General features: G+C 43.7%; 1 protein-coding gene across 1 annotated transcript in view; it reads right to left on the reverse strand.

Moving 5' to 3' along the window:
- The window catches only part of AGBL4 (AGBL carboxypeptidase 4), a gene marked incomplete at its 5' end in the record, with an annotated part of 423,165 nt that overhangs the window by 387,742 nt on the left and 10,695 nt on the right, over positions 1-24,728 (reverse strand).

The following is a 24,728-nucleotide window of genomic DNA, read 5'->3' on the forward strand; positions in this document are numbered from 1 at the left end:
CTTGGAATGGAACTTTCTACAAACAAACTGAGGGCACCCCAATGGGCTCCCTCCTATCTCCGGTTGTAGCCATCTTTTTCATGGATAAATTTGAGACTGACGCCATCCAAACTGCCACTCTGTGCCCGACCTTATGGAAGAGGTACGTAGATGACACTTTTGTCATCTGGCCACATGGCCGGCCTGCTCTAGACCAATTCCTCGACCACATCAATGCCATACACCCAGCCATCAGATTTACCATGGACGTCGAAAAAGATGGCAAGTTACCTTTTTTGTATGTCCTAATTAAAAAGAGACCTGCTGGATTAATGAGCCACTCTGTCTTACGGAAAGCTACCCATACGGATGCTTACCTGAAACCGGATTTCCACCACCATCCATCCCAGAAGAATCCCCTCATCAAGACTCTGCACCATAGAGCCCAATGCATCTCAGACCAGGAACACATTGCCAGTGAATTCAAGCACGTACACCAAGCTCTTCAGGCTAATGGTTACTCCGACTACACAATCCGCAAAGCCATCACTCCAACCATGAAGAAGGACCCTCTTGAGGAGACATTCAAAACCATCACCTTACATTGCGGGGATCACAAAAAAATCTACAAAATCTTGAACACAAGATCCAGGTCCGATTCAACACATTACATAAAATCAGTGATCTGGTTCCGTCTGTAAAAGATGTGGTTCCAGACATACAGTATCCTGGCGTCTACAAACTGAGTTGCCTCTGTGGTAGTAGTTACATTGGAGAAACCAAACGACATGTATCGGACCGTATCCGTGAACACAAAGAAGACCTAAAACACGGTAGGAGCAACACCTCGGCCGTGACAGATCACTGTTATAATTCAGTGGGCTCACAGGACATTGACTTCTCCAAGACAGAGGTTATCTGCAAGCCATCTGGCTACCATGAGAGATTCGTTCATGAGGCTATCCACATATACAAACACAGAGACAATTTCAACCGAGAAGATGGATTCTGGCTTAACAATCATTGGAAGGATTTAATAAACCATTTCCGGTCTTAATTGATTGTGTTCACGCTTACAGTGACTTTCAGACCGCATTCCATTCTCTTCCTCTCCCCCCTCCTCTTTTCCGAACATAGATGGACTCGTCCATCTGAACAACTGCCAAAATCGCTGTCCGTGTGGCTGACGTTAAGAAAAAAACGCCACTTTCTTCAAATTTTCTTGCTGTGTTTTTCACACCTGATGACGATTGCTTGTGTTGCAGTCGAAACGTCGTGCGAATTTTATTATTTAATATTTGTATTATTTTATTGTTTCCCTTATACGTGACTTTAACGAAAGAACCAAGAATATGAATAAGAACAAATCATGTTTACATCCCATACGCATGGGGTTTCTCACACGCATGCAGGGCAGAACTCACACATCCCAAGTGAGACTCTTCTGGTCAGGACTCAACACGTCTGGGATCAAGTGAATGAGTACTACATTGTGTGTGTGTCCTATGGAAAGACTGGCTTCCGTCATATAAATATGGAATGTCCGGCAACGGTTCAGCGCTGTCTAATGGCAGTGATATCCACCCCATTGTTCGCCTGAGCAAAGAGTGACGCGTTCACATGAGACCATAATGTATAGGTCAAATGTGAAAAGTGATTTCTAGCCCCTACGAGCACTGGGGTGGTACTCATCTCCTGTTTAGAGCGTTGAGCCGGTAGTGGATTTGTATCCGTGCCTATCCATCGGATCAACCACTGTTGACTTCCCAACAAAGTGCTCATCAATGTTATCGACCCTCCCGGAGGGATGATGGGCTGAGTCAACCCCCAATCTGGATTTAAGAAGCCGAGCTGCACTGCTGGTAAAATACATAGCAGACAATGATGCCATTTAGAAAGACAAATATCCCCCCGCATAGCCTTTAACAGACTGTTTGGGCAAGTGTTCATAACGAGCACCTACTACGGCGCACGATACCTTACCAGGCCGCTTTTGTCTCCCCAGTGCTAATGTTTACACATCTCACCAAGAGCAGTACCTACTCATTTAAGGCTAAGTCAACCTAGGAGAGGCGCAGGACAGGTTCAGATATTCACTACTGAAATAGGTCGTGAGCGGGAATCGAACTCGTGTCGCCAGGTTCGTAGCGCTGTGCGCTAACCACTTTACCACCGCTTGCCACGACGTTATTTACATACAAAGACAAACATCCCCTGTATCGCCTTAGCACACTTTTGGGGAAAGTACTGTGAGCGAGCACATATGAAGGCCAACACGGAACACGAGGGGTGGGTGGCCAGTACCACGCCCAGCCGCCTTTATCTCCCTAGTTGCGATTTTTACACACTGCACGAGGTACTCATTTGACACTGAGTCGACCTAGGGGCGGCACAGAATCGGTTCAGATGATCGTCCCTGGTGTTGGCCGTGAGCGGGAATCGATCTCGGGTCGCCGGGTTCATAGCGCAGCGCGCTAACCGCTGCACATTACCGCTCCGTACATTTACATGAACACACAGAACTAATTCTCGGATAGTACAGTGCGGTACATACAAAAATCACGTGCGTTCCAAAACTAAAAATGTATTGATGCCATTGCTCAAAACATAAATAACTGGAGGGGGTTTATATATAAATAAATAAATGCGCTGTTTTTGAATAGCAATGTGGAGCCACGCTGCGCCGAGAATATCCCAGGTGGTGAAAACTTTGCACATATTTAGCTCCAAACAGAGGGAGCCTCTCACAAATCACACGTTCGCCACCAGAGGTTTCCCAGTCGAACCTTGCCATACGTGCGTGTGTGTGGTTTTTTTGCATCCCCCCTTGGTGGAGGAGAGAAATATATATATATAATTTTCCCTCTCCCACCCGCCTCCCCCCCCCCGTTCCTTCAGCTCACATTGTTGTCAAGTATATTATCTGGGAATGCAGATGGGGGATTGAAAACGTCCCGAGCTACGGGATATCGCAGCAGTGTGTTCTCTTTTTTGCGAACATTAAATAAATTGCGTCTCACGACGGCAAAAAAGGGAAATGATGGTCTAGCCAAACGGAGCGGATTGCTTATTTATTGTTGGAAATGTAACACTATCTGTAGGCCTAACGTATATATTTAGTCACACATTGCAGAGGGCTTTGCATTTCTGATATCCTGCGGTTCTCTTTGCCTCATATCTCGCTGCCATAGGAATGTGGAATTTCCAACCACCATTGAAAATAAGCGCAGCTCAATGCCGACACGTTCATCTATTTCGCTTGTTTCAAGATACAGAAAACGTTACGCAATACCGAAGATGGACAACGTAAATGGATCAGAAATGATGGACAACACATTGGCCTATGACCAGGTCATCCTGTATGTACACTTTGTTCTGAGATATTGGAAGCTAAGCGCAGTTCTAGCCAGACCAGTACTTATATGGGAGACTGCCTGTAAATACTGAGTGTGGCCAGCGTGTGGTCGTGTAGTGGCATTGCAGCAGTGGACTCTCGAATCCATCTGTGCGGAGCTTTGAGTGTTCGCCCCTCGTGTGTGCCGTGTATTCTCTCCAGGGGTTCTGCTGTTTCCTCTCACATGAAGCCACATTCTCATTCAGGGAATTGGCCAAGAAATCCCATTGCAGGAGCCTCCGGTAAAGAGCCTTGGGTGTCTGGGAATCTTTCATTGATATATAAAGGGCATCGTTAAATGTTTTATCAGAATATGTATTATACTGGAGGAATCTGATGAGCTATCAAGCTCTTTTTCACAGATGACCGCCAAAGAAGAGAAGTCAAATCCTATTTCTATTAAAATGCCATACAATTTGGACTTAAATCACAAACTAAATGCAGCCACATCTCAATATGCCATGCACAAAACACGGAAATAAGGAGACGTTAAATTTCGTTTTAAAGCTTTCGTGACTGCAGGGATTCATCTTCTTGGTTCTTTCGGTAAAGTCACGTAGAAGGGAAATAATAAAATAATAAAAATAAAACATAATAAAATGCAATATAAAATACAATTCTCAATTGTATTTTATTATGTTTTATTTGTATTATTTTATTATTTCCCTCCTACGTGACTTTACCGAAAGAACCAAGAAGATAAGGAGGCGTGGTTGACGGCATGTACAACCCAGGGATTCGTTTTGGGTTCACACATTTGGCATGTGAAGGGCAATTCCGCAGTCACTTGAGGATGTTCTGACCCTCGGCGCGATGTCGTCGTTTGGTTCGCCAAGGCGACGTCGCCCCATGTCACGTGACGCTACCTTCAACGGCTAAATGCCTGGGCACCACGTGTTACACGATATCATACTCTCGGATGAATCCGAAGGAACGTCATTCATGAATATCGGGTCACCCGACATTCTGCCATCTGGGCTCGATTTCTTGGGGATATTGCGGATTTATCTGAAAATCGGGAACGCGACCCACCTACACAGCCTTGGGTGGCAAAATAATCATGGTAATTACAAATGTGAGTGAGGAGTGTGAGAGGGTTGAGAGGGGAGATGCAGTAGGGGGAGAGTCTGTGGAGGATCTTGACGATGGCGGTGATGCCACGGCCCAGCAGGAGCGCGTTTGCCGGTTGTTGCAGAAGTTCGTGGTTCGAATCCGGCGGGACACCCCGGTTAATTACGGCTCTGGATATTAACCATGAACGCCATCTTCTTAACCTGATCTCATTCGACACGAGTGGCCCATTGGGTTGCTGGTGTCATGGTTCAAAGTGGCCGATGTTTTAAGTATTACCTGCAGATTACCCGACTGGATTTACACATTGCTTCGTCTTCAAAATCTAGGGCCTTCGTGATGCTCCCTGCACTATAAGACTGGAGCGAACGCCAAGCATGCTAAATTATTGAGATAAATCAAAGTAATCACGAGTCTCGATGTGGAGAATATAAATAACAATAAATAAGCAGACAGAACCCTTGGGCGCTGTGGAATGGATTGCGTAATAAATACTATTATGTTTTTTTACGTGCAGAGGTGGGACTATGAAGGAGAAATTGCCTGCTTATTTTGTTATTTATATTCTCCAGAACATAGCTCATAATTATTTTGAGTTATGTATCTTAACTATATAATTGCGCGTCGAACTCGGACCCCCCCCCCCCCATACAGTCGTTCACCAGCATTGATTGAAGCGAGGCTGACTCAGCTGATGAGACGCCACGTGTCGAAACCGCTCCACAGTGTTGCTTGTCTTGGAATAATAATCCTGCGGAAATTAGACTCCCAGAAGGCCGCGCGGCTGATGGGTTATAAAAGACACACTGCATTTTATTATTTGGAGTGATGGATATATGAAGGAGACGTGATGCTACCCATAATAGAGGCTTTTGGGTTAGATCGCGTCAATATAAATGCGTCGTTAAACCGGCCACCACCCGACACACCCAATTAGTAAGATCTGTCACGTAAACAAAATGGCAATTCGTTACTAGTACAGCACTAACCGGTGTGTTGGAGAGTAAACCTATTTTATAAATCTATTATAGATAACATTGGTCACTGAAAGCCTACGTATTAAACATACGTGATGTTATCCGCCTAATTATCTCGACAAATTATTGAGGGGACAGTGAGACAGAGAAGGGGGGGGGTGCAGCTCTTCCAACAATTGCACCACCCAGACTGATTAGCATAACGCAATCAACAAAGTCAGAATATTTGTTTATACTGGAAGAATCCGATGAGCTATAAAGCAATTCTTTTTCACAGATGTCCAATAAGGGCGGATCAGAACGAGACAACAATAAACAAAACAAACCACACAATAGGAGTGCAAAGTATAGGAAATGTAAACAAATCACGAACAAAAAATACGAATAAAACTAAACTATTTTTTATTCGACCACATAAAGCCCACTGAGCTATTAGCTTATTTTTCAGAAGTGACTTGGCCACAAATGAGAGCTCAACTCAGTGGCTTAATCACGTGGGGGCGTGCGGGAGGGAGCGGGAGGCCTCTACTCAGCTTTTCATATCCTGGGCGATTATTTTTTTAAACAGAAATCACTTTGCAGGAAGTCAACAGCAGCCATCCGACGGAGAAACTGACACCCACCATGGCAATGTGGAATTTCCACCACTGCCTCAAGGCCGCCGGTGGTGATAAGCTATTGTCCCATTGCTCGATGGAGCAGCGAGACACTGTGCTTTCTGGCATGCGGTGGCATTTAATGCGGCGTGCAGTATTACATAAAAATGTCACGCAGAAATGCTCGCAGTAAGTTACTTGGCAACAGCGTAAGTCTTTCTGAAATTGGTTCTTTGAATTTCAGAGCAAGTCATTGAAATGTTATCATCATTTTTATCCCTTCCAGGAACTGGGTATTAATCTTTATCTTTCTTTCAATATTTTATTTCGCCAATTCATCGCAATGAGAAAAAAACAAACTGCTTTCATAAAATGCAAATGTTATATTTGTTTCCTCTTTGGACGTGACAAACCCGAGAAAATATCTGAAATAATTACACTTGTGCATTTGTTTGATGTTGGTATTTGAGAGCCACACGTTTTAAACATCCATAAAAATTATGGATTGTTTTTTATCCCGACGTGCCGTAAAAAAATCTTGCAGATATTTTCCTCAATTGTGTTTTTAATAAATGTAGGAGTCCAGTGCTAGCATAGATGTTAACACAAATGTTGAATGGTAGTAATCTTCAGCTCGGAAATTCCATATGTTGTATGAACCACAACGTTTGGTTTCTAGCGGAGAGGACCCATTTTACCAAATCGAAAGTGATACTTGTAGCGGAGATGATAAACAAAAATGACTATACTATGAGATCTCCTTTACCAGTGGCAAAATATAGTAGTAGGTTTTTACCCTTTTAAACTGGTACAAAACTGACACCTTTATTCAAGGCATCATGTTTGCAATAACCACAACACAAGTAGTCAAAAAAGCAAACAAAAAGAAGCAACTCTGATAATGATAATAAGGACAGTGCATATTATTATCATTATCAGAGTTGCTTCTTTTTGTTAGCTTTTTTGACTACTTGTGTTGTGGTTATTGCAAACATGATGCCTTGAATAAAGGTGTCAGTTTTGTACCAGTTTAAAAGGGTAAAAAGCTACTACAATAATGACTATGGCATTGCCGAGGCTACCCTGGTTAAGTATTGAACTCATAAGCTCACTGACATTAAGCCACTTGCTTTGCCAAGTTAGTCCTAACTGAGCAACTGTGATCAAATATGTATTTAGCATGAGCCTAAAATATTCTGATCAAATATATCAACTATTTTGTTTTATTTTAGTAGGTAAGACCCACAGACTATATACCTTTTTTTCGGAAGCGACCTGGCCACGAATCATAGCTCAGCAACGTGGCTTATCGTCATGTAAAAATTTAAGCAGCCAAATGTTCTAAACGCGCGTTGAATCTAATCGTGCAGGGAAAAACCAGAGGACCCGGAGAAAAAATCCACGCGACCACGGGGAGAACATGCATCCTCCAAATAAACAAGCATCAGAGTGGAGATCGAACCCGCGACCTCCTGCATACCAGGCGAGGGAGTTAACATATCGCCACTGAAAGTAAAAGTGTCCCCTTGCTCAAACTAGTGTCACTTATATCAAATGACAGTCTTAAGATAGTGAAGGAAATTCTATATTCCTATGGCAAGGGCCAATATAACGACAAGGCAAACCATTTCATTTATCACTTCCTACAAAATCCGGTAGTTTTTATTTTAATCAGTCCCAAATGGGTGATGGTCTCATTACAATCCTGACTTATATCAGCGACTACGATTCAAATAACACGTATGTTTGTGTTGACATACATATTTTGTATAACACTGCACCAACTAAATACAGAAGGAAGTTTAACCATTTAAAACACGTCACTGTTGATCCCTTGATAAAAAAAAAATCATACGCTCACGAAACTGCATCAAATCATTTGTCAAAGAACTGAATTGATTGTATACAACTGATGGAAATTGTATAGCTGTGTACCTTCAGACTAATATAACGACACAGAACGAACAAGACCGAACTTGGGGCACAATATGGATGAGACAAAACAAACATCAATCATTGAGTCTAAGCATGACCATGAATCGTGACAATTCACTGAAATGATGGGTAGATGTATTGTTGCATTCCTATTATTAATTTCGTTTGTTTGGCTTTTGTCATGTTGGTGACCCATGTCACTCTCGCAAGAGAGACTTTCCTGGTCTCTTGAGACCTCCTCACCTGGTTAAGCAAACTAAACTTGAAACTGGCCTATATTCTACAATGTACAATGGTGCTTGGACGAGGGAAAAATATTCGAACAGTATAAATTTGGAAATGTCAAAGGCATCTCGAGAATAAGATATCTAGCACAGTTACACCAAAATGGTGTTAATTATGGGGTGGCTGGCTGCTTCTCATGGGGTATCATAATGAATATGTCAGAGCACTGCGTCAACACAACGGTGGCGAGATGTTAATTACCTTGCCTGGTATACAGGAGGTCGTGGGTGTTCGATCCCAACCCTGACGCCTGCTGCTGTGTATTTAGAGTTTGCGTGTCTCTCCTCCCCAGGGTCGTGTGGATTTTTCTCCGGGTCCTCCGGTTTTTCCCTCGACATTTAGAATAAAAATCACGGATTTAGAGTATTTGGCTGCTATAAATGTCCACGTGGTAATCCACTTCGTTGAGCTATCATTTGTGGCCAGGTGGCTACTGAAAAAGAGCTTAATAGCTCAGTGGACTTTACCTGGTAAAATAAAAGAATTAAAAAACAGCAGTTTTAATCTGGAAGCTTTCGACCACAAATCCCAGTTGAGAGGCCAAATCAGCCCATCAACCCTCAAGGATAGGCGAAATAAGTACCACTTTGTGGAAATTAAACAGTCGTCCTGCTATGAACTGCCTCCAACCATGGTAATGTGGAATTTCCATCACTGGCTCAGGGTTACCAATGGAGGTGAGTGCCACTGAACAATGAACTCGTTTGGTCCACGTTTGATTTGTTTTACTTATAGTTTGTGCATTTCATTATGTGGTGTGTGTGTGTGGACTGCATAGAGACATTCGAGAAACCTGGGAATGGTATAGCCGTTAGCGCACTGTGCCACACACTCAGCTGTTCAAGTTCGATTCCAGACCAAGACCAACACCAGTAACAATTATCTGAACAGGTCCTGTGCCTCCCTGAAATGAGTACCTGGTGCGAAGTGTAAAACTTGCCAGTGGAGAGAAAAAGGCAGTCGGGCGTGGTGCTGGACACCCACAAACTCGTTATGGCTACTTGTTGGTGGGAGAGGGGGGGGGGGGAGTTGTATTTGTTGTTTTGACTGTATAGAAAATACAAAAAACATGAGCATGAAAGTGTAAAATACACTTGACAACGGGGACAAACATCTACAAGCAGAGGTGGTCGGGTGGCGCAGAGGTCAGAGTGATGAACCGACACCGCTGGCATCTCGGGAGGTTACAATCTGGGATACGTTCACCTGCGACTAAAGTGGGTTAGTTCACGTTTTCGGCCCAGTCACCAGTGAATGCGCAAATATCCCCAAGGTGTTAAATTTTTTTGCAAAGCACAGTATGGCAGGGGGGGGGGGGGGGGGGGGGGGATGCAGCCTCATAAACGATTTTGCGAAAGAAAAACATTTTGCAGCGAATCTCTGGATACGCGGGTCCTCGCCGCTCTGCGAGACTTCAAAATAGAGTCTTTATCGGAATGAGGGCGGTCGATAGCACAATAGGAACACATTTTTTAAGACAATAATCATCCGGAAGGGTTACGGAGACATAAAAACAAAGTACGAAAGCAGGTGACAAAAAAGACAGCTGGGAAGGAGAAACACACTGCAATGAGGCACTTAGCAGTAAAATAGGAAATGAATGAAACAGCCCATGCAAGGAAAGGCATTCTATTATAATCATGCATTGTGTGGAGATGCTCTCTGCCTCTCTGAGTTAGGATCCCCCAGTGTGCTTACCGATGCATCTCATTTCCACGTGCCATCTTAACTGGAGGAGAAATGAAATGTAAAAAAGTAAATCCAAGGAGGTGTGCGTTAAAACCTTGGCACGCGTATTGGCTCGAATATTGTGCTGCACTGAGACGATTTCCACAAAGCTAATTGCAGGAAAACCGACTGTTGGGCTGGACTAACACGACCAGACAGACTGGGACAATGCAGGAGAGACTCAGTGGACAGATTAAGAAAGACGAGACCAGGAAAACTGCTCAGGGATGTGCTCCCAAATGTCTAAAAACGTAAAACGGGTAACTCCAAAGGGCTCCAGTCAGTGAGACACCCCCCCCCCCCCGCTGAAAACACATTAGAGAACACCCCCCCCCCCATGAAACTGAGGCAGAACCCCAAGAAATTTGAGAAACTGAGAAACCCCCAAAAACCAAAAAGAGAGGGAACTCCAAGAAACTGAGAGAGAAACCCAATAAACTGACGAAGAAACCCAAGAAACTGACGAAGAAACCCAAGAAATTGAGAAGAAACCCAAGAAACTGACGAAGAAACCCAAGAAACTGACGAAGAAACCCAAAAAACTGAGAAGAAACCCAAGAAACTGACGAAGAAACCCAAGAAACTGACGAAGAAACCCAATAAACTGAGAAGAAACTCAAAAAACTGAGAGAGAAACCCAAGAAACTGACAAAGAAACCCAAGAAACTGAGAAGAAATCCAATAAACTGACGAAGAACCCCAATAAACTGACGAAGAAACCCAATAAACTGAGAAGAAACTCAAAAAACTGAGAGAGAAACCCAAGAAACTGACGAAGAACCCCAAGAAACTGAGAAGAAATCCAATAAACTGACGACGAAACCCAAGAAACAGAGAAGAAACCTAAGAAACTGACGAAGAAATTCAAGAAACTGAGAAGAAACGCAAGAAACTGACAAAGAAACCCAAGAAACTGACAAATAAACCACAGAAAATGACAAAGAAACCCAAGAAACTGAGAGGAAACCCAAGAAACTGACGAATAAACCCAAGACACTGAGAAGAAACCCAAGAAACTGAGAAGAAACACAAGAACCTGAGAAGAAACACAAGAAACTGAGAAGAAACCCAAGAAACTGACGAAGAAACCCAAGAAACTGAGTTAGAAACCCAATAAACTGAGAAGAAACCCAAGAAATTGAGAGAGAAACCCAAGAAACTGACAAATAAACCCAATAAACTGACAAAGAAGCCCAAGAAACTGAGAAGAAACCAAATAAACTGATGAAGAAACCCAAGAAACTGAGAAGAAACCCAAGAAACTGACGAAGAGACCCAAGAAACTGAAAAGAAACTCAAAAAACTAAGAAGAAACCCAAGAAACGAAGAAGAAACCCAAGAAATTGAATGGAAACCCAAGAAACTGAGAGATAAACCAAGAAACTGACGAAGAGACTCAAGAAACTGAGAAGAAACCAAAGAAACTGAACTAAAAACCCAAGAAACAGAAGAAACTCAAGAAACTGAGAAGAAACCCAAGAAACTGAATTAGAAACCCAACAAACTGAGAAGAAACCCAAGAAACTGAAAAGAAACCCAAGAAAATGAGAAGAAACCCAAGAAAATGACAAAGAAACTCAAGAAACTGAGAAGAAACCCAAGAAACTGACAAAGAAACCCAAGAAACTGAGAAGAAACCCAAGAAAATGACAAAGAAACTCAAGAAACTGAGAAGAAACCCAAGAAACTGACAAAGAATCTCAAGAAACTGAGAAAAAAAACCCAAGAAACTGACAAATAAACCCAAGACACTGAGAAGAAACCCAAGAAACTGACAAGAAACCCAAGAAACTGATGAAGAAACCCAATAAACTGACAAGAAACTGACGAAGAAACCCAAGAACCTGAGAAGAAACCCAAGAAATTGAGAAGAAACCCAAGAAACTGACGAAGAAACCCAAGAATCTAACGAAGAAACCCAAGAAACTGAGAAGAAACCCAAGAGACTGGCGAAGAAACCCAAGAAACTGACGAAGAAACTCAAGAAATTGAGAAGAAACCCAAGAAATTGACGAAGAAACTGACGAAGAAACCCAAGAAACTGACGAAGAAACCCAAGAGACTGACGAAGAAACCTAAGAAACTGACGAAGAAACTCAAGAAATTGAGAAGAAACCCAAGAAACTGACAAAGAAACCCAAGAAACTGACGAAGAAACTGACGAAGAAACTGACGAAGAAACCCGAGAAACTGAGAAGAAATCCAAGAAACTGACGAAGAAACTGACGAAGAAACCCGAGAAACTGAGAAGAAACCCAAGAAACTGAGAAGAAACCCAAAAAACTGACAAAGAAACCCAAGAAACTGAGAAGAAACCCAAGAAACTGAGAAGAAACCCAATAAACTGACGAAGAAACCCAAGAAACTGAGAAGAAACCCAAGAAACTGAGAAGAACCCAATAAACTGACGAAGAAAAACCCAATAAACTGACGAAGAAACCCAATAACTGACGAAGAAAACCCAAGAAATTGACGAAGAAACCCAAGAAATTGACGAAGAAACCCGAAAACTGAGAAAAACCCAAGAAACTGACGTAGAAACCCAAGAAACTGACGAAGAAACCCAAGACACTGAGAAGAAACTCAAGAAATTGACGATTAAACCCAAGAAACTGAGAGAAACCCAAGAAACTGAAGAAGAAACCCAAGAAACTGACGAAGAACCCCAAAAACTAACGAAGAAACCGAGAAACTGAGAAGAACCCAGGAACTGACGAAGAATTGAGAAGAAACCCAAGAAACTGACGAAGAAACCCAAGAAACTGACGAAGAAACTCAAGAAACCCAAGAAACTGACGAAGAACCCCAAGAAACTGACGAAGGAACCCAAGAAACTGAGAAGAAACCCAAGAAACTGACGAAGAACCCCAAGAAACTGAGAAGAAACTCAAGAAGCTGAGAAGAAACCCAAGAAACTGACGAAGAACCCCAAGAAACTGACGAAGAAACCCAAGAAACTGAGAAGAAACCTAAGAAACTGACGTAGAAACCCAAGAAACTGAGAAGAAACTCAAGAAATTCACGATGAAACCCAAGAATCTGACGAAGAACCCCAATAAACTGACGAAGAAACCCAAGAAACTGAGAAGAAACCCAAGAAACTGACGAAGAACCCCAAGAAACTGACGAAAAAACCCAAGAAACTGAGAAGAAACTCAAGAAGCTGAGAAGAAACCCAAGAAACTGAGAAGAAACGCAAGAAACTGACGAAGAACCCCAAGAAAACTGACGAAGAAACCCAAGAAACTTAGAAGAAACTCAAGAAACTGAGAAGAAACTCAAGAAACTGAGAAGAAACCCAAGAAACTGACGAAGAACCCCAAGAAACTGACGAAGAAACCCAAGAACTTAGAAGAAACTCAAGAAGCTGAGAAGAAACCCAAGAAACTGACGAAGAAACCCAAGAAACTGAGAAGTAACCAAATAAACTGATGAAGAAACCCAAGAAACTGAGAAGAAACCCAAGAAACTGACGAAGAGACCCAAGAAACTGAAAAGAAACTCAAAAAACTAAGAAGAAACCCAAGAAACGAAGAAGAAACCCAAGAAATTGAATGGAAACCCAAGAAACTGTAAGATAAACCAAGAAACTGACGAAGAGACTCAAGAAACTGAGAAGAAACCAAAGAAACTGAACTAAAAACCCAAGAAACAGAAGAAACTCAAGAAACTGAGAAGAAACCCAAGAAACTGAATTAGAAACCCAAGAAACTGAGAAGAAACCCAAGAAACTGAAAAGAAACCCAAGAAAATGAGAAGAAACCCAAGAAAATGACAAAGAAACTCAAGAAACTGAGAAGAAACCCAAGAAACTGACAAAGAAACCCAAGAAACTGAGAAGAAACCCAAGAAAATGACAAAGAAACTCAAGAAACTGAGAAGAAACCCAAGAAACTGACAAAGAATCTCAAGAAACTGAGAAAAAAACCCCAAGAAACTGACAAATAAACCCAAGACACTGAGAAGAAACCCAAGAAACTGACAAGAAACCCAAGAAACTGATGAAGAAACCCAATAAACTGACAAGAAACTGACGAAGAAACCCAAGAACCTGAGAAGAAACCCAAGAAATTGAGAAGAAACCCAAGAAACTGACGAAGAAACCCAAGAATCTAACGAAGAAACCCAAGAAACTGAGAAGAAACCCACGAGACTGGCGAAGAAACCCAAGAAACTGACGAAGAAACTCAAGAAATTGAGAAGAAACCCAAGAAATTGACGAAGAAACTGACGAAGAAACCCAAGAAACTGACGAAGAAACCCAAGAGACTGACGAAGAAACCTAAGAAACTGACGAAGAAACTCAAGAAATTGAGAAGAAACCCAAGAAACTGACGAAGAAACCCAAGAAACTGACGAAGAAACTGACGAAGAAACTGACGAAGAAACCCGAGAAACTGAGAAGAAACCCAAGAAACTGACGAAGAAACTGACGAAGAAACCCGAGAAACTGAGAAGAAACCCAAGAAACTGAGAAGAAACCCAAAAAACTGACAAAGAAACCCAAGAAACTGAGAAGAAACCCAAGAAACTGAGAAGAAACCCAATAAACTGACGAAGAAACCCAATAAACTGACGAAGAAACCCAATAAACTGACGAAGAAACCCAAGAAATTGACGAAGAAACCCAAGAAATTGACGAAGAAACCCAAGAAACTGAGAAGAAACCCAAGAAACTGACGTAGAAACCCAAGAAACTGACGAAGAAACCCAAGACACTGAGAAGAAACTCAAGAAATTGACGATGAAACCCAAGAAACTGAGAGTAAACCCAAGAAACTGAAGAAGAAACCCAAGAAACTGACGAAGAACCCCAAAAAACTGACCAAGAAACCGAAGAAACTGAGAAGAAACCCAGGAAACTGACGAAGAAACTGAGAAGAAACCCAAGAAACTGACGAAGAAACCCAAGAAACTGACGAAGAAACTCAAGAAATCCAAGAAACTGACGAAGAACCCCAAGAAACTGACAAAGGAACCCAAGAAACTGAGAAGAAACCCAAGAAACTGACGAAGAACCCCAAGAAACTGAGAAGAAACTCAAGAAGCTGAGAAGAAACCCAAGAAACTGACGAAGAACCCCAAGAAACTGACGAAGAAACCCAAGAAACTGACGAAGAAACCCAAGAAACTGAGAAGAAACCTAAGAAACTGACGTAGAAACCCAAGAAACTGAGAAGAAACTCAAGAAATTCACGATGAAACCCAAGAATCTGACGAAGAACCCCAATAAACTGACGAAGAAACCCAAGAAACTGAGAAGATAACCCAAGAAACTGACGAAGAAACCCAAGAAACTGAGAAGAAACCCAAGAAACTGACGAAGAACCCCAAGAAACTGACGAAGAAACCCAAGAAACTGAGAAACGCAAGAAGCTGAGAAGAAACCCAAGAAACTGAGAAGAAACCCAAGAAACTGACGAAGAACCCCAAGAAACTGACGAAGAAACCCAAGAAACTTAGAAGAAACTCAAGAAACTGAGAAGAAACTCAAGAAACTGAGAAGAAACCCAAGAAACTGACGAAGAACCCCAAGAAACTGACGAAGAAACCCAAGAAACTTAGAAGAAACTCAAGAAGCTGAGAAGAAACCCAAGAAACTGACGAAGAAACCCAAGAAACTGACGAAGAAACCCAAGAAACTGACGAAGAAACTGAGAAGAAACCCAAGAAACTGACGAAGAAACCCAAGAAACTGACGAAGAAACTCAATAAACCCAAGAAACTGACGAAGAACCCCAAGAAACTGACGAAGAACCCCAAGAAACTAACGAAGAAACCCAAGAAACTGAGAAGAAACCCAAGAAACTGACGAAGAAACCCAAGAAACTTACGAAGAAACCCAAGAAACTGAGAAGAGACCCAAGAAACTGACGAAGAAACTGAGAAGAAACACAAGAAACTGACGAAGAAACTGAGAAGAAACCCAAGAAACTGACGAAGAAACTCAAGAAACCCAAGAAACTGACGAAGAACCCCAAGAACTGAGAAGAAACCCAAGAAACTTACGAAGAAAACCCAAGAAACTGAGAAGAAAACCCAAGAAATTGACGAAGAAACCCAAGAAACTTACGAAGAAACCCAAGAAACTGAGAAGTAACCAAATAAACTGATGAAGAAACCCAAGAAACTGAGAAGTAACCAAATAAACTGATGAAGAAACCCAAGAAACTGAGAAGAAACCCAAGAAAACTGACGAAGAGACCCAAGAAACTGAAAAGAAACTCAAAAAACTAAGAAGAAACCCAAGAAACGAAGAAGAAACCCAATAAACTGACAAAGAAACCCAAGAAACTGAGAAGAAACCCAAGAAACTGAGAATAAACCCAAGAAACTGACGAAGAAACCCAATAAACTGACGAAGAAACCCAAGAAACTGACGAAGAAACCCAAGAAACTGAGAAGAAACCCAAGAAACTGACGTAGAAACCCAAGAAACTGACGAAGAAACCCAAGAAACTAAGAAACCCAAGAAACTGACGAAGAACCCCAAGAAACTGACGAAGAAACCGAAGAAACTGAGAAGAAACCCAAGAAACTGACGAAGAAACCCAAGAAACTGACGAAGAAACTCAAGAAACCCAAGAAACTGACGAAAAAACTCAAGAACCCCAAGAAACTGACGAAGGAACCCAAGAAACTGAGAAGAAACCCAAGAAACTGACGAAGAACCCCAAGAAACTGACGAAGAAACCCAAGAAACTGAGAAGAAACTCAAGAAATTCACGATGAAACCCAAGAAACTGCGAGGAAACCCAAGAAACTGACGAAGAACCCCAAGAAACTGACGAAGAAACCCAAGAAACTGAGAAGATAACCCAAGAAACTGACGAAGAAACTGAGAAGAAACCCAAGAAACTGAGAAGAAACACAAGAAACTGAGAAGAAACCCAAGAAACTGAGAAGAAACCCAAGAAACTGACGAAGAACCCCAAGAAACTGACGAAGAAACCCAAGAAACTGAGAAGAAACCCAAGAAATTGACGAAGAACCCCAAGAAACTGACGAAGAAACCCAAGAAACTGAGAAGAAACACAAGAAACTGACGAAGAACCCCAAGAAACTGAGAAGAAACTCAAGAAGCTGAGAAGAAACCCAAGAAACTGACGAAGAACCCCAAGAAACTGACTAAGAAACCCAAGAAACTGACGATGAAACCAAATAAACTAAGAGAAACCCAAGAAACTGAGAGAGAAACCCAAGAAACTGAGAACCCCAAGAAACTGATTTAGAAATCCAAGAAACTGAATTAGAAACCCAAGCAACTGAATTAGAAACCCAAGAAACTGAAAAGAAACCCAAGAAACTGACGAAGAAACCCAAGACACTGATAAGAAACCCAAGAAATTGAAGAAAACCCCAAGAAACTGATAAAAAAAAACCAATAAACTGAAAGGGAAACCCAATAAACTGAGTGTGAAATAAATAAAAAAAATGCACGTTCATTCTAAATGTGGATGGAAAACCCGAAGCACCCGGACAAAAATACACACGACCACAGGTAGAGAGAGAGAGACGCGCAAAATCCAAATAACTGTATACAGCAGCAGCGTCTTGATCGGGTTCGAGCCCACGACCTCATGGACCCCAGGCGAGGAAGTTCACATTTCGCCACTGGAGTGACACATCGGGCACACGCCTGCGCTCATCACGGTCTAGTGCCCCCCACTAGGAGATCTTTCCAAGCGCCGCCTGAAGTTGCCACGATGTGGCAGAAATTCAACATCCATACGTGTATCCCCTCTGCACTGGTTGGTTCCAAATCATTGGCGGCTGCCCTCGCATTTGCCATATCCCAGGTCCCACCGTGAATGCCTTCATCCAGCAGTGGATTTATAAAAGGGCTGTGTGTACAGAAGGAAACGACGCCCTTTTCTCCAATGCCTTGCAGTATATATGACCGATGAGATTAATGGTTATTTGGTCCGGTAACAGACCTCATTTGTTATCATGCCCTTCCAGGATATATGTAGTATTAACCTCAACCATCTATCTTAGGCAGCTTACAACCTTTTTGGATGTGCTACAGTCAATAAACCAGGTCTCTCTGCTCCATATAGAGGCAGCATTGCCTAGTATAACCTGGCTACGAGCTGCAGAATGAATCCGGATTGGAAAGGCACCTGCTGTGTCAAGCGACATGGAAATGCATCAGTATTTTAATTCATCACGAATCTACAATATTAATTGATCCTGAACGCTTGGCTTTTCCAAAGCTAGTCGGTGTTTTTCATTGAACGGCCACTCGAAAAACCTTCCAATTAAAAACACATCTGCGTCATCCAGCAAATATGACCTAGTCCTTGATCTCTAAATACGCGCGCACACACACAAAGTAATTGCTGAGGTGAAATATATCCCAGGTAAAGCAGGTGCCTTGAGTTGGTCATAAAAATCGGGCTTTATTTTGGAGAGAAAAAAAACTTATCCCAGATAAGATCACACCTTAGAAACGATTCGTTTTCATGCTTTGACCTGCGGGCCGAGCTTGGACGAGATTCAATTGTTTTTAACGCGGAAGACGACGGGAGAGGGTTAAAGTTGGAGCCAACATCGCAGGCGGTGGCGCGTGCCTGCAATTATCCAAATAAAAATAACATTCGCGTCCTTAATTCATCACATTCCAGCAATTTTGTTTTCCTTTTCAAGGCGTGCAGTTCCACGGCCGTTCACAAAAGCGCACGCAATTTAATAACGTGACGTGACTGTGAGGGCCCGTGTGTTTATTTTTTCTTTATATTTTAGATATTACATCAACTGGTTTTTAGTGTAAAAAAAAAATCCAAAATGCCTCTGACCGCATCAAAATGTCCTTTTCCTCCTCTCACTGGCAAAAAGAGCAGGCAAACAGCATCTGACGCTGCCACAAGTCTCAGCAAACCCAATGTTTTCCCGAAAGGGGCGCGCGCGTGCGCACGAACACACACGCGCACACCCACCACCCTCCGCCAAGGTCACCTTTGATAACGTTTAAAATCTGCAGCATTTGCAGGAGCGTGCGCCGCACGGCTCCCGCAAATGTAAAGAGGAGGGTGGGGTGGTGTGGGGTGTGGTGTGGGGGAGAGAGAACGATGAGGTGGAAGAAAAAAATCAATGCACTTCCCTTGAGTAATCAAGGAGCTCTTATCACACAGCGAGAGAGGATCCGCGCGTGCATGCGTAATGCGGAGGGGCTTGACTGACTGAGGCGGTTCCACGCGTCTGGCTTACAGTGCGCGTGCGTGCGCGTGATTCTCACGGAGCAAAATCGAAACGCGCGGTGAAGACGCACGGGCGAGCTTCGGGCTCTTGTCAACCCTCGCGTCGTAGGTGTCTCCCCCTTCTGCTCTGTTCCGCAGCTAAGCCGACAGCCGCGATTCCAGGGTCCGCCCTTGCAGCCTCACAAACACCACCTTGTGGCCATGCGTCTTCGCCCTTAGTCGAAACTATGAAACCGTTGTTTTGTTATTTTATTTTAACAGGTCGTGGTCCACTTTAACAAACATAGCTCTTTTTAAGAAGCGACCTGGATATCACGAATGATAGCTCAACGAAGTGGCTTGTAATGTGGAAAAAAACCGGAGGACCTGGAGAAAAATCCACGCGACCATGGAGAGAAAATGCAAAACTCCAAATTATAGAGGCGTCAGGGTCGGGATCGAACCCACGACCTCCTGTAAACCAGGACGAGAAAGTTAACATCTCAGCACCATGGCGCCCATGCTAACTAACCTCTGTTTGGCACCCCAATGCCCGTCCCTGTCACCTGCCCTCCGATAACAAGTATAATGATAACGTCAACTCGTAATGCGCACAGCCTTGGCTCGCTCTCTAAGGAAGAACGTGACTCAGAGGCACGAGCATCCACAGTCGAGCAGCACAGCCAATTTCCACCCCCATCTCTGCCCCCAAAAACATGCCCCGATCTCATGTCAACCGCGGAGATGGAGCGATGAAATAAGCTCGCGTGCAGGTGCTTACATGGATTTTTGCAAAACAAGACCATAAGAGATTGTGAGGGTTTTAGGAAGGCCTTCAGCGAGCAATGGATATATCGTGGCTGATGATGACGACAATGACATTGCCAAGATCAATTAAATATTAAACACATTCCTGCGGAGGGAGCTGGTAGGAACGTTGGGTTGCTCAGTCAATGGCCAGGGTCAACGGCGGCGTGGTGTATTCCGCAAATATGGCCGACTGTGAGGGCGGGCACAAGCCGGTGTGAGTAGGTGAAATGTTGAGTTTTATAAGGGCACCACGGGGTGACCAGCCCCTCCCCACCCAGCCCCACCCCTCCCCACCCAGCCCCTCCCCACCATCCCCACCCAGCCCCTCCCCATCCTCCCCCCGCCACCCCCTCCCTCCCCACCCAGCCCCTCCCTGCACGACGGACGGACACAATAATCCCCTGTGGGCTGGTGGAACCAGTGGGTTCCTACCAATATTATTGAAAATTATTGAATGGTAGAGTCGGTACATTCACTCGAGGTGATTTTAGTTTGTCGATTGTGCAAAGTGGCTTTGGTGAGCGTGCTTGACTGACAATTAGAAGGTTGTGAGTTACAATTACACTCAGGTCATTTCATCAATCATCCCACCAGGGCCAACAAAATAGGTACCACTTCGTGGCGGGTGACTAGCGGTCAACCAATGGATAGACTCGTCCCCACCATAGCGAGGCAGATCACTCAACCGACTTTCATCAGGGCCACCGTTGAGATATAGTGCGAGGGTTTTTAAAACGAAATAAAAAAAAGTTAATAAAAAACACTGTAACAATTAAGCTAAGCACCATCTCCGCCACATAATGTCCCTCGTCAAATTAACTGCTTGGCTAAGTGCTGGCACGCTGCCACTTTTCAGCCAGCTCTTAATTGAGTCTGCTGATGCATTGTCAACCCACAGTCAAGGAGCGGCCGTGACGCTGCTTGAGAATTGACCCAGCGGCAATCGCCGCCTTCACGTGGAGTCGGGACCGACTGGCGGGCCCCGACTGCCCCATCGTAAACACAAAACAAAATTCACGCGATTTCCTGTTCAAATTACCACATTGGTGCTCACCTTCTTGCGTACAGTCCCCAGCCATGGGTCGATATTCCACGTTCATATGGCAGGGGCGAGACTGTCCATAGAACAAGCACTGTTGACTTCTGCACTAAATGGTACGCGTTTTTCTTGAACCCTCTCCCATAGCAGGATGGAAGAGCTGAGTCAACCCCCAACCTGGATTTGAACTCGCAACCTTCTGATTGCGAACCGCTCGCTCTCATGCTGAGCCACCTGGAATGATGGCTAAAAGTCTCTACGTGAATTGGACCCTACAATGTTTGCATGTAAATACTCGACTTTATAGACCAGTAAATCGAGATCTAAAAGTGGTGAAGGGGAACCGCAGCAGTTAGCGCAATGCGACATGAACCCAGTGACTTGAATTGAATTCCCTGCCACGGCTCACATCAGCAATGAGTGATATCTGAATCACTGTCTAGTTCCACTTCACTAACTCACATTGGCCAACGTGGTGCTGTTAGGCCCCACGGATGGCAAGATGTTAACTAACTTGCCTGGTTTGCAGGAGGTCGTAGGTTTCATCCCGACCCTGAGGATGCCTGTATATTTGGAGCTTGCATTTTCTTTCTCCCCATGGTTATGTGGATTTTTCTCCGGGTCCTCCGGTTTTTCACTCCAGATTTAGAAATATGCGTTCAAGAGTATTTGGCTGCTATACATTTCAACGTAATTAGCCACCTCATTGAGCTATTATTTGTGGCCAGGCTCATTCTGAAAAAGAGCTAAACAGCTCAGTGGGCCTTACCTGGTAAAATATAAACAAATAGTCAGGCCAGACAATATTTACGACCACAGCATAAGTGTTCTCAGTGGTGCTGTATAGCAGAGGTGTGGACTCGAGTCATGTGACTTGGACTCGAGTCAGACTCGAGTCATGAATTTGATGACTTCAGACTCGACTTGGACTTGCATAACAATGACTTTGTCCCACCTCTGCTGTATAGTGCTCTGAACTAATCCAAGATATAGGTTTTAGTTGTTGTTAGATTGCAGGAAAATAAACGTGACGTTAAATCCGCCACCACCCGACACAGCTAATTAGTAAGGTCTGTCACGTAGACAAAACGTGCCAATGAATGACTAGTTCAGTGTTGGAGTGTAAACCCACAGCATTTACAATTCGAGTACAATGTTTAGCCGGTAATTACAACCAGCCTCATCAGGCACCAGCCAGAGTTGTGGAGAAATCCTCGTATTTTGGTTTTAAATATACACGCACCTGCCTCTCCCGCCATTAATACTAATTAGTGGGTGACGTCACTCCATATGGGGGGGGGGGGAGGCGCCTCCTCCCCCTTCCTCAGCGTCAACTTACAACCCTCACTACAAAGGCAGAACCCTAACGTCACGTGATCTCCGTAACGCTGTTGAGACATTGAAGTAAAAAGGACGTCATGATGAACAAGGGATTATAACCTTTCAACTCCTCTTTTGGACTGAAATAGAGGAGGGGAAAATGTGATCAGGTGCGAAGACGGGGGGGGGGGGGTGGGGGGTGGTTAATGTAGCCATACATATTACAACGGATATTTACGCACTCTAACCCAAAAATAAGAAATCTTTTACGGATAACATTGCTCGCCAAAGCCCACTATGTGTTTCGCTGGATTCAGTTCCTGACGATCACTGAGCATCAGCCGGTAAGACCCGAGGTCACGTTACAGGGCAACCCCCCACCACTGCCAAGGCACGGGACGGCCTTCGCCCGGCCGTAGCTCGGCCAAAGGGCTGCAAATATCAATTACAATTAAACTGAAGGAAACTGTGAATTCCGGAAGAAAATGCTCACTATAAACGGCGAACACATCCCCTGGACACACGCACTCCCCTCGCAAATGAGACGTTGCACTACAAGGGATTCATCCAGGTGAAATATTTCATGATGAATTGAAATAATAACACATGAGAGTATCTGAGGCGCTAATTTTGTTTTAATTACGCTTGTTTACCCAGGAAAGCCTCACCGAGTCTCCAGACGTTTTTTTCAGTTTCCGTGGATGGAGCTCGGTGATGATGCTGCTGCTGCAGTGTGTAATCCCAACAGAGTCATTTGCAGGGAACAATTCTTTCCCGCATTTGGGTTAGGGTTAATTTCTATTACTGTTGTTGTCATTATAATTTTGCTACGAGCTATAAATACACGATCTTGCCAGGCGGCTCAGTGGTCAGGACACGTAGCAATCTCCCCAACTCAACTTTTCACTTGGGTTGTGAAGGTGAGCGCCCCCTCCCCCCCCCACCCCGGTTTTGTGAAGCCGGGTGGTTTTCCTGCGGATAAACGAAACTATTAAGCTTGTCTGGAGCACTTCACGCACAGCCGATGAACGATCGATGCTCTGTTTATTTGTCATCGCAGCGCCATTGGCTGCGGGGGCCTCAACAACCATGCGGCTTCTTCTTTACTTATTACATTTCCAGAGGTGGACAAACTATGAACTTTTAAAACTATTTTTTGTATCTTACCAAGTAAGGCCCCACTGGGCTATGTAGCTCTTTTTCAGAAGCGACCGGGCCACAAATGATAGCTCAACGAAGCGGCTGATCATCGTGTGGAACTGTATAGCAGCCAAACACTCCAAACGCACGTTCATTTCTACATGTGGAGGGAAAAACCGGAGGACCTGGAGAAAAATCCTCGGAGAACATGCAAACTCAAAAGATTAGACCCACAACCTCCTGCATACTGGGCGAGGGAGTTAACATCTCGCCAGCGCAGCGCCCCGTGGATCAACGTGGGGCAAACCCAAGCACATGGCATTCATACACGGCCGGCCACACGTAGTAGTAATAATACTAATAATTCTACACTGAATTTCGATTTAAAGCTTTCGTGACTGCAGGGATTCATAATAAAAATAAAACATAATAAAATAATATATGTTATTATGTTTCATTTTTATTTTTTTATTATTTCCATTCTACGTGACTTTACCGAAAGAACCAAGAAGATGAATACTACACTGCTATATTTACCCAAGAATACTCTTTGGGTCTTTCAGTTAAGACACGGAGATAGAAGAAAAATAATAATAAAGTAATAACAAATAATGTGATTTTGTATTATTATTTAATATTATTTATTTATGTTTCTATCTACGTGACTTTACCGAAAGACCCAAAGAGTGTGAATTCCTGCAGTCACGAAAGATTTACCCAAGAATGTCAGTGTGACGTCATTCCACGTCGACCAGCCCCCCTCATTAATAATCATGAGCAGGTGACGTCACTCCGCATGGAGAACCTCCCCCTTCATTAATAATCATGAACAGGTGACGTCACTCCGCATGGAGAACCTCCCCCCTCATTAATAATCATGTGCAGGTGACGTCACTCCGCATGGAGAACCTCCCCCCTCATTAATAATCATGAGCAAGTGACGTCCTCCAAATGGACACCCCCACACCAGTAACAATAATTAGCGGGTGACGTCACTCCACATGGCGGGGGGGGGGGGGCGAGGCGCCTCCTCCCCCCTCCTCGGCGTCAACTTACAACCCTCACTACAAAGGCAGAACCCTCACGTCACGCGATCTCCGTAACGCTGTTGAGACATCAAAGTAAAAAGGACGTCGTGATGAACAAGGGATTATCACCTTTAAATGAAATAGGTCTGTGTCACCGCGCCCTTACAAATTGCACAGGAATTGATGTGTGCTTTTCGCTTGCAAGTTTCATATTTACCGAAATACACCCGTCGTCCTTGGATGGGCA

This window comes from Lethenteron reissneri, chromosome 39, assembly GCF_015708825.2.
Source record: "Lethenteron reissneri isolate LAM-NWPU_2019-01 chromosome 39, ASM1570882v1, whole genome shotgun sequence".
In the NCBI taxonomy this organism is placed as follows: Eukaryota; Metazoa; Chordata; class Hyperoartia; order Petromyzontiformes; family Petromyzontidae; genus Lethenteron; species Lethenteron reissneri.